Source organism: Caloenas nicobarica, chromosome 1 (genome assembly GCF_036013445.1).
Source record: "Caloenas nicobarica isolate bCalNic1 chromosome 1, bCalNic1.hap1, whole genome shotgun sequence".
Taxonomy (NCBI): domain Eukaryota; kingdom Metazoa; phylum Chordata; class Aves; order Columbiformes; family Columbidae; genus Caloenas; species Caloenas nicobarica.
The window spans coordinates 202,610,197-202,622,444 of NC_088245.1; positions in this window are offsets into that span (position 1 = coordinate 202,610,197).

Below are 12,248 nucleotides of genomic sequence, written 5' to 3' on the forward strand. Positions count from 1 at the left end.
TTATTTCAAATTCTGGAGAATTTCATTAATAAATATGGAAATACAAATCAAGTATAATTTGTTAATGAAGGGTAACTAATAGTTAAATTTTGTGTGTGCGTCTATATCTCTGTTTTGTCTCTGCATTTATATTTAGTAAGAAAAAAGTATATATTATTTCTTACTCATTTTGCAACTTTACTTGTGGTTTTGTACAGTAACTACGTTAAAATTGCCTTTCAGACAAGTTCAGAGAAGAAAAGGAAATAATATTCCTCAACAATAAAAATATTATAAACATTCTGCGGAAGCATGACAATTTCAGGAAATAGACCTGAGATCCTTATGATGTCACCAAGAACGTCACTTTTTTATTCTGAGTGGATTTATTATCCATGAAAGATGCCAGACTGATGATTCTGAAGATGAAATTACTTTATTCATTGACATATATGCTTCAACACTGACCTGCAAAAGCTTTCTCAAGGGGAGGGAAATAGATATTCACTTTTGGCTAGACACTATCATCTTTGATGAATTATATCTTACTGTAGAAGGACTCCATTGGGACTAAATATAGCAAAAAGCAGCTGCTAATGTAGGGGTAAAAGAATCTTCTCTTTAACTGCATCAGAGAGATGAAGTAGTGAAGTTACAGAATGCGGAGTTTGTGGACCCCATTAATTTTGAGGAAAATCTGTATCATGACAGTCATTTATTCTGGTTAACATAGTCAAAAGAAGGCTCTTCACCCCAGACAAGGTCATTTTTTTGGCCTTGATCTGGTCCAGATTTTAGAGTGATGTCCTTTCTGCAATCCTGACAGCTCTGATAACAGACTAGAGAAGCAGCAGGGAGATTAAATTCCATGTCTCATCTACCACTTTAATCCTAAACTGCATTTATTTAAACAGTTGTTGGATCAGTCCTTCTCAACTGTATCTGTAATCAGAATAACTGGCAGTAAAATGCTTGTGTATTTACATTAATTCTCCCAAAGCCATTGACTGGACAGGGGAAGCCATTATCAGTTACCTTCCATAAAGCCTTCAACTTTCAATAGCTCACTTTCAGAAAAAGTTCGTATGATCCTCTTTTTATGTAGAACACTATCCACATGGCTGATGAGAAAATCAGGGCTAAATGAGATGACTTTTGTGAATGTGAGGAAGAATCTAAGAAAACAGTCAGATCAGGGGATTTTGTTTTGAAATAGTAGTCTTAAAAGGGATGACAAGATGGGGTTAGTTTGTATCAAGCTGAAATACACTCATTTTTCTTGAAAAAAATACTATGCTTTTGAAATTATTCTGCTTTTATCAAGCTAAAAAGGGCAAATTTTGAAGCTAAAATGCATTGATACGTCTAGTAGTTTAAAGAATAAAATTTTAAATTCATGTAAATATTGAAGGTTGAAGGATAACATCCATGCAAAGAGGAAGGAGACAGATGATTTGAACTTCTTGACAATAAACTCCAGGGGAAATGAAATCCATTTCTTGATTTTAGACTGCAGTGTGAATTTGAATGTATTTCACTTTTGTCCGCCAATAAATATTCCTGCTTTAGTGTCTCCCTATATTCTAGGCCCATACAATAGTGAATATTTGTGGTCAGCTCAAATGTCAGATGCGCACAAGTTTGGACAATTTTTTGCTAAGACAAGGGAAGAGATCCTTGTTGACTCTCAGATGGGAGACACAAATTGTAAAAATTAAATATCTCAATACATTTTTGTGCATGGTAATCTATCTCCTAGTGAGCATACAAGAAGTAGAGTTGACTTTCACCTCATATCTATCTACCTTTTTATAAAATCGGCTTTCCAGAATCATCTAGCTAAAAGAAAGAAAAAATTCCACACCCAAGTCTGCTGCTTTTTGGCAAAAATTTTTGCTTTTGTCTTGAGTGCCAGCATTGATTTTCAATAATTCTTCACAACTGAACAAAACTTTAAAATACTTTTTTTTCCCTGCATTTCAGCCTATTTCTATCATACCACACACACATCCATGTGCTGTGCATGACTATGGCTTCAAGATAGGCCTGTTAATCCCCTTATTGACCCATGCAAATTAATAGGATTCTGGGTATGGCGGTCTTGTTCACAGACCAGTTTTATTGTTCCTTCTTGATAAACAACCTCTCTTACCTATATGGAGTGGCATAAAGTCAGAAAAGGCTCAAACCATCACACACAGATAAACAAAAATGAGGAGCAGCTCACCGGTGGATCAGGGATCTAAAAGCTGCATCTGACAGCAACAAAAACTGCAGAGCAACAAGGAGCAACCCAACTGGAGAGAGAGGAGAGTGGCTGTCACAGAGCTGTACATGATGCTTGATTACACTTGTTTAATACACTCATCATACGTCAGGAGAATTCTGCCTTCAGGTCCTGAAGTGGAAAATTGTGGTCAGGGATCCTGAAGCCACAGGGTTAACAGCTGCTTTTTGTGCTCCCAGGTGCTTAGAGCTGTTTTTGAGTAGGATGAGGCCAAACCTGACGTGGTGATGCAACAATGGCGAAGAGTAAGGACTTCATCCAAAAGTCCAGTAAGATCCAGCTAAATCACAGCCTAAACCACTGGCCAAATATGGTTTGCTGACCTTCTATGGTGATTCTCTATAGCTATTTCCCCCTTGTCACCATACACTCACCACAACAGACCCAGCTGGCCTCTGGAATCTATTATTATATGTATACTCATCTCTAATGGTCTGCAGTGTTTAATAATGACATTTTTCCTGCATGTACTCCACACTATAACTAACTAAAACACAAGAAATAAAAACAGTCTTACTTTTCTGTGTTGTGCATGGTCTTATCCTTTTTTCCTAGCATGTTTGTCTATTACAAACTCTTTCTTCTGTAATATAACAATAACATTGTCATATTGGTTTGATTTTAACTGGCAATTGTATTTCAGCACTCTTGACTCGTGTAACTTTTCCTCTCATCTTTCCTACCATGATGGTGAAGTAATGGTGCATTCTGCAAGACTGCAGGTTTAACTTGTAAATGTATAAAGCTAGAAAACAATCTGTATACATCTCGAACAGTTGAGAATTTTCTTGATTTTTTATTATTTTACATTTAATGAAGTATTCACCAAATAACATTGCAATTTCAAATTTGTCTTATCCTATGTGGTTTTGCTGTGTTTTCAGGTATCACTGTGTTTTTTTCACAAGTTTCTCATCAGAATATATTTTTTTCTTACGTTGATGGGGCATTTTTATTCTGCTTGCAACAGCCTGACCAGACATTAGTTTGTAATTTTCCCTCTAAAATCTCACTGTTCAAAGCAGAGTATCATGTCAAGGAAGCATGTTCATAACATCTTGGAAGTTCTTATACTGATATATATGGCTTTTGAGGCAGGCAGCAGTTTTGACTATTACGTGGAGAAGTACAAGAACTACCAGAAACTTTGTTTTAACTTAAAAGTTGTTTTAATGTTGCCGATTTTTTGTCTGCTGAATCGCATGCAGAGATATATCGATTAGCCCATGGACATGTGGTTGTCTTATACACTTCAGTTTGGTTTCACCTCATACTTTTTCAGCGCTAAAAGAGTTTCAAGGATTCAGCCAGTTTATTTTGCAACAGTAGTTATATGCTGGAAATTTCAGAGAAAGGCAGAAGTTTCCCTATGATTTGTGTGTAAGAATTTCTTCAAGAAGATAGTTTCAAAAAAAAGCTGTTTCTTTCTAACCTCAGGCAAACTCTGAGTGTATATGCAGAAGCATGAGGTTTTTGCACATCTAATAAACCTTGCACTTTCACATGTACGTAGTCTTCTGTGTAACCTACCATTTCGTTGGAAAAAATAAAACGAGGTGGCAATGAATTCCACAGGTTAATTGGAGATTCCTCCTTTTTTTCAGTTGCCTTCAAATACCTTTTGCCTAGCAGTCATATGATAAGCTAAATAGGAGCAGTTGTATGACCTTTGGTATATCATTACGTAATATATATGCAGGGAACACATTGTCTAGTATTACTTGTTTCCAAAAGCTAAGCAGCACACATATATAAATATTACTGTGTAAAAATTTTTCTGTCCTGCTGATGTCTATCTAATATCTTTCCCTAGATTAATTTTCTTTATAGGTTGAAGATGGAGTGATTAGAAATATAAGTAGCATTTCACATGAGAAAAAAAAAAGATCTTGTCACTTTTGTTCTTGTTGAATTAAGAGTTGTACAGATGTGGGTAATTTAATATACAACTTATATATCTTGAACTATCCTACTTGCCTTCTACTAAAATGAAGAAATCCCCAGTCAATGGGACAAGATACACAAATAAGAGGAATAAGAACTATTTTGCTTCAACATAAGTTTTTAAATCACTTACATATGTAGAGACTGCCCTCAACAGGAGATAATCACTTAGAAACTCAATTTTAGCATGTAACATCTTAGATCTTAGGCGAAGTTAGACATGAAAATTTCAGTTAAAGAATCAGTCTCTTCACTTTCTTGGGTGGGGTGTTTTTTTAATATATATACATGCTAATTAGTAAAAATACCAACTATTTTGTACATAATGTTTTTGCTTCATCATCCTTCAGTAACATTGAACTTTCCAAGACATAAGGGATAAATTTACACATTTAAAAGACAGCCATGTAGCTACTTTTGGAACTCTAAATCTTTCAGATGAACACACAGGAAATGAAGGTAATTGTGTATATTTTGCCTCATATCAACACAATGCTATGGAAATAATATTTGGAAAATCCAACAGGAGGTCATGGGCAATGATTTTATTGTTCTGTTCATTCCTCTCTTCTGTGCCATCCTTCAAAGGATTTGCTGGAAATAAATGTTATGATAAACTCAACTTCCCTAGAGAATTTGTTCAAGGTATTTGTTACTACTTCCCTTCAGTAAAGTTTATATTTTTTCACATCTTCATTCTCTAGTATGATGTATTTTATGACAAGCTGTCAGCCATTTCTGTTTTTCTCTTTCTATAGGGGCCAGCAAAATTCTGATTTTACTGCTGTTGTCAGATATAAAGACAGACATACAGCTTTATGGAATAATCTGTAATGCACTAGTATTGAAGAGTCCAAAACACTGACTGACTCCCTGCTATGCAAAATGCTGCAAAAATACACACAAAAAACCAAGTCTGTCACAGAAATATGGCCATCAGATCTGTGTTCTTTGAAGGAAATAGATAGGTAGGTGAGTTGAAATATTACCCCTATGATAAGTCCTTGTTTTCTCAAGGCACTTGATGTTCACAGTCCAGGAAAAAAAATGTGGTCTTAAAAGGAAGTAGTTTGAAATTTTTTGATCTCTAGGAAAGAACACAGTTACCTCAGCCTTGCCAAGTACTTGAAGAAAATGCACATGCTCTGCATGGGTGCACTGCGGTACCTGCTCAGCACACCTCATGTGATCAGAGTCTACAGCAATCTCAGTCTTTCCACACTATCATGCCATGTTTGATTTCAATACAATATCATGAATACAATTTAAGATAAAGGTTCTCCTTCTGAACACAAATCACATAAGGAAAATATTTTTTTTTCCTGTCTGAAGTTAAGGCAGTGCAATAAATAAAACCAGGCTGAAGCAGAGTGATGTGATTCTCTTAATTGAAAATATAGGACCTGAAATATAAGATTGGAAAAATGAGATTGCCTCATGAAGCTCATGGTAACACAAGCATTGAAGGAAGGAAAATGAAGGGAAAACAAGGTGGAAAGTCACAGTAACAGCTGCTGTAGAGCCTGTCCTGGTACACAAAATCCAGGTGCATCTTCAATAGGAGGCATGTGTCAGAGAAGGAGCCATAAGTCCAGCTAAACAGACATCGATGAAGCTTAGGTTACAGTGGTGTCCATTCTCTCAGGGAAAACTAGATTTAAACCCTATTCAAGAGCTGCGGCTGAATAACATATTTGTAACATATTCCAAGTAAGGAGGTCTGGACCACAGGATTGTTTACACAAACGTGACCCTTTAGACTGGGCAAGGCAAAGGGTGTGTGTAGGATATTTCTTGCTATATCATTTAGGCTTGCTAACTGCACCAATCCCTCTACACTAATCTTGTCTTGGGCTCTGGAAAGCTGCTGTCCTCACTGGCCAGCTGTCAGCATGGTTCTTGGCCTGGTTTTGACTCAAACCAACTAGCACTGATCTTCCCAAGCACAGTTCATGAGTCAGCAAAGGCCAGGAATTATTCCCAAGATGAATGTGGCTGCAGCTATCTTGTTCTGAAGCACTGTATTATGGGCGTGGTGAAGTATCGAGATCTGCCGATCTTGCTACAGGCTTTGCATCTGCTACTAGTGGGTTACATCCTGAGCAAGCCAAGCACTATAACAGCCACAGGGTTCATGAGCTGCCCCTGGAGTAACAAGAGGGACAAGTGACTCCATACCACAGTTTGTCAATGTCACAAGGATTGTACCCAGGGTTTACAGACTTGTTGGGCAGATCAGAGGGAAGAGGAGAAGCGTGAATTACTCCATCAATCAAAGCAAAGAAGTGGCAATGCCTTTTCTGCAGAGCGAGTCCTTCTAAAAGTATAGAAAAGAACCTCCAGGCTCAGCTGGAGAGAAACCTAAAGAGAAACCTGAAACTGGATTTTCAACTTCACCAAACCAACCCACTATATAAAAGTCAGTTACCACTACTAAGTTGGTTTAAGTCACCAGAATTGCTTAACTACTTATTCAAGAAAAATTATCTGTGTATTAGGCATACTCAAAGAGCATCTTCAAATGACTTGGGAGCTCTTCTGTGTAGAATATGGATCATCAAAAAATACAACTTCCAGTCATGTTCTGGACATATTCTTAAAACAAGTTGTTGATGTCTTTATTTGGAAAATTGCTATTCAAGTAAGAATATACCGTGGAAATTGTAGGCATCTCAGAGTTGTTTTGCTATATTGGATTTAGGTATATCAAGACTGTTCTTTTTATAGCTCTGAGGACTCTCAAGGATACTCAGAAGATATAATCACTCATTAATGAGGCAAGGTGTCTCAATCCTCAAGGAAGTTTCCTTAGACAGTGTCCGAGACACAAGCAGGAGAGTCTTTGACAGCAGACACATTGCTCCAAGGAAGACCAGCCAACTCAAAGAGAGTGTCCAACAGGCTCCATTTGTAGCCTAGTTGAATCTGAGCTTGTGGTCATTTATCGTAGTGGTCTAGAAACTTCCCTCAACCACAGTGTTTCACTGGCCAAGCGCCCTGCCTGTCAACCAAGGGTTGTGTACATGGCCATAGTGGTCCACCAGTCTAGAAGTTTCTGGTGCTTTTAGGTGCAGGGGCAAGTGTGCCTGCCACAGTTGATATGCTGCACCGCATTCCAGGTTATTTTGTGTTACATGTCTCGTTGTCCTTCAAAAATCCGACAGAATATATAAACTGTTTAGAAAGGTGTTTTTTTCTAGAGCTTTAAATAGCTGAGAAAAGAGGCAGAAGAGGAAAGTAATGAAGTTATTCTGTTGACAGCTAAATTAGCTATTCATGTATTTTATATTAGCAGAAATCTAAGAAAGAAACTGAAATCTTAAGGATATTTTTGGAGAAAAAGCATAGCAGGATTAAGCATAAACTCTTAAGAAGCTTTAATTCTCCTTTAATGCAAATATTTTAATAAGAAGAAGGAAAGGAAATTTAAAATGCTTTCCTAGGTTTACCACATAACATTAGTTTTATAGGTCTCTGATGTTTCCATGTTTCCCATCAATGTGGGATGAATGAGGGTTCTTATTTCGTTTGCCTTTTCTGCCAAGGACAGCTGCTTTGCTTCTGTCCTCTCTCAGATAAGTGGTAAAGGTAGTGTGCATTTCTTTTTTATTTCCCTGCTTAAATTTGATTTCTGACCAAGAAGACAGAGAGGAGAGTGGTGGCACTTTGCTTAGTATCATACACTCTTGTACCTTTTTCTCTGGCAGCCTAACTACCTGAAGATATAGACACAACTCTGAAATTAAAATTATCTAATCCCACACTTCTTTTTTCCTGGATAAATAAGATACTCTACACTAAAAAGCAATGCCTTATTCCTATTGGGTAATAGTTTTTATAGATTAATACTTTTAAATCAGAACAGCCCATTTTTAACACATGGTTTGATAGCACAGTTCACAGAATATCACACAGTTATACATAGCAGAGTGCCTTTTCACAGTTAAATAATTCTGTAACTTGATAATAAAAATTTACAACAATGCAACCTCATTGAAATCTCTAATTAATGGTGAAAAACTATTGAGAACTACCTTGCAAGCTCTTGCGTTTTGTTCATGGAAAAAGATTAAGGATAAAAAGCTTTAAGGATAATATAAAGTCCTGATGTATAGCTTTGCAACTGTCCATACTGAAATACACTACTTGCTGGATTTTTCTGTGCAATGCATACTGCTTCAGATCAGTGTCCAGTTCTTTTTTTGGCTATTTCCTTTCCTTTTTTTAATATCATTAAACTTTCTCAACTATGTAATTTTTTTTCTCCTGTAGATCATTGTATAAAATACTACTAAAAACAGTAGGAAGATATTTCCTTCCCTCACCTCCCCCCAATATTTCTGAAAAAAACATTAATAGCATTATGTACTTCTTTTTTTTTTAAAGTCATTAGTAGAAATGTTGCTGGATTAATTGTTTGCCTCCCTTCCCATGCTTTTCTCTTTTGCAGTCTGTTCTGTCTAACAAATAAATGAAGCTGTAACTATTATCTGGTGTCTTACAGACCTCCAATAGTCCACAGGACACAAGTTGCAAGACACTGCATTAAAGTACTTAAGAAAAATGTCAATCAATTTCTAACCCATTAGCAATTATCTTTAAGAACTCCTATAAGAGCAGAAAAGATGGAGTAGTGTACAACTCTTTGCAAGGGAAAACTTTGGGAACAGAACATTATAAATATTAATTCTGAAGGCTATAAATATACCAGGGAAAGTACTGAATAATCTGTAAGCACTTAACAATTAGTAAGGTGATAATAAAATAAACATAATACTAGTCATTTATATCAAAACATATTGTAAGAAGTAGTAACTGACATAGCAAATCAGGAATTTAGAATCTCTTCAGAATATTTTTCTGATGAGCATTTTTCACACTGATTTGTATGACTTCAGTACAAAATTGTAACAGAGATGAACATATTACAACAGGGTGGTTATAGAACAATTGAAAAAATGCATTTTAAAAGTTGTAGTATATATTTACATATTTTGAAGGAGGAATCAAGTGTCCTAAGTACTATGCCATTCAATATTTTATTACTAAATAATTTTCATTATAAGTAGAATCTTGGAATAAATCAATGAATGTGGGAATGGGAGAGGCAGTGCTGGTCTCTCACCTTGGAAGGGATCAACAGGTAACACCGAGATACATCAGAGATGATTTTTTAGTTCTCTGTCCTCTTGCAGCAGACTTCAGGAAGCAGAGTGTCAAGCTTTAAGTACTTTACAAAACATACAGAAGATTAGACACCAAAACAGAACAGTAAAAAAACCTGATGGGCTTTAGAAAAATAAGAGAAAGAAAAAGCTGTTGTCATTGATGGACAAGTTTTGTTTATCTAAGGAAGGACATGCTGAGAATTTACCATCTATGGACATACTCAGAATTAACCATTTATGGACTTAAATTTTCCATTTGTGGAATTATGAAGGTTTCTTGTTCTACATATCTTTAGAAGACAGAATGAGAAATAATCATCCTAATTTGTAGCAGAATGCATCTTTTTTTTGGAAGGACTTTCTAAGAGTACACCTGAGCATTAACTGATGAAGGCCATAAAATTCTCGTTATTAAAATGAGCACATGAGACACCTGAGAGGACAATCTGGATGTGCTGTGTTCTGCCACAGGACAGGAGAAGGGACCACAGACCTTCTGTAAGTCACCTTATCAACCTGTGATTTACGTGTTTCACCCATCAGAAAGACAATTTACTAAGGATTTTTGTTAACATCCTCAGAAAATTAAAGGTAACTAGTTAAAATAGATGTTGTCTGCTTGTCCTATATGTATTTAGTCAGAAGAAAACCAGTTACATTTTCTGTCAGATTGTAGTAGGGGAGATTAAAAAACTCTACCATTTACAAACTATATTTAATTTAACCATGTTGCTGAGATGTTGCCATAACTTATCACTTTTCAATTGAATGCCATTTATAAGAATGACTAAATTTTATTGTGGAGCTGCACTGGTATCTACTGCAACCATATTTTCCCTCAGCAAGTGTGTAAGATATACTACATTACCTTTCAGTGCTCTGACCACCTCTTCTGAAATAAAAGTTACCATTATTAGTGTTCAGCTGAGCAAACATCAGAAAGGTTTCTTAGTGTGGATGATATTTTTCTGAAACAGATTCATGTCATCAATTTCTTTTGGAGATTTCTTAACCAGCATACTGGAATTTGCTAGAATTGGTTTGTGTCCAGTTTTATAAAGCACAAGTGATGCTAGGTCATCTGTCTTTATAGCTCCATGCCACGTCTGGGAATGAGTAATTAGACAAAATTAAATCGGATTCATTTAAAGATTAGTTGTACAGTCTGTTTATTTTACCCGACTATGATATAACAGCCTGACATATTAGCTACAAACATGGTCAAACTTCTTATACTTACCTAATTAAGACTGCAGTTTTCCACTTATATTACACAAAGATTTATTGTGTTTATTCCAAAATGGTTTGGGTTTTTTTTTTCATATTGCATTGAATATTTAAGTCAATTATCTAATATACATATTTATTTTAATCTAAGAAGAATATCCCTAGGTACTTCTACTGACTATTTAACTAGTTATTTGGGTATGAAGTGGAGTACAGACAATGTTTTTTTGCTTCTAAAACCATCGTTGTCTTGTCATTCAGATCTCTTCTGAAGATTTGTCTGTACTGTGACAGCTATAATTTGCTATATGATATGCAATCAAATCAAATACTAACAAAAAAATACTTTGCATTTTCCTCTGTTTTTTCTAATATGTCTTGCTTTTTCTTCTCTTTCTGGTTGTTTTTCAGCTCTACTAGTCGTGTACTGTCTTATACTTTATAATTTACAGAATGCATCATAGACAGTAAGGTTATGATACATCATATTTCAGTGATCCTGCTTCAGTAGGAGCAATCTCTGAAGTGTATTTCATTGGCATTGCAGTGACCTCTGAATAAATATAGTATTTTCAAATAAAGGGCTTTAATCACAGAATCATAAGATCATGTACTAGTTCAGATGAAGGGACTTCAGTAGGTCTTCAGTCCAGCCACCTTGTTAAATCCATGTAGACCATTCTCATTTATCTTCTTCACCTTTATGTGTACAACAAGGATTGTGAAGAGGACTAGCTTCTTGATTTTCTTAGGGACCAAATGGGGGCTGAGCAGCTGTAGCTCCACAGATTGTCCCTCCTGCCTTTTTTGGAGATCGTTGCAGTAATGGCCTTTCTCCAGCCACCAGGGACCTTGCACGATTTTCACAACATTTGAAGAATTACTAAAGTTGACCAACAATGACATTAGCCAAACAAATTAGTTTTAGATAGCTTAAATGGTTGTATTCAGCTACAGATCAAGTCTCCTAAATTTAAGAATCAACAGTAGGTGTCTATATATAAGCTAGATGTTTAAGTTCCTCTTCTAGAAGCACTTTAAATCTTGTTCATTGTCGGGCAGCTGATTTGCTCCTTGGGTGCCACTGACTGTGTTGACTACTTCTTCAGTTACTAGAATGGAAGTTTAGATATTTAGTTCACAAGCAGAAACTTGCATATAAAAATAAATCCTTAGGTATCTTCATTACTGTAGCATTCTACTGCAGGTGACGATGAAAGGCAACAAAGGAACAAGAGTGTCACAGTGAATCTTTCACAGGATAACTAAAATAAATAAACTTATTTGAGTAAATCAATTGTTTTAAAAAATGATTGGTTTTTTATTGATTAGAAAATATCTATCTTAAATTGCTTTGCTTAAAAAATAGTTTTTAATTGTTCAGGATTTTTCCACAAAACACAGAGACGTATAAAATAATAATTTCCGTTCTACTGACAGGCATGAAAAGTATCTCCACTCAAATACAGGGTCCTTACCTCTTAAAGATTATTATTAATAAAGACATGTCATTCATTGTGTAAGATATATTTTTAGTAATTATCCTCTGCCTCCTATCCCTTTGCTTAACAGTTTAGTATGGGGCCCTCCTTTCCCATCTGCAAATCAGGAGCAGTTTCATTTCTGTTTCCCACATTCAATCT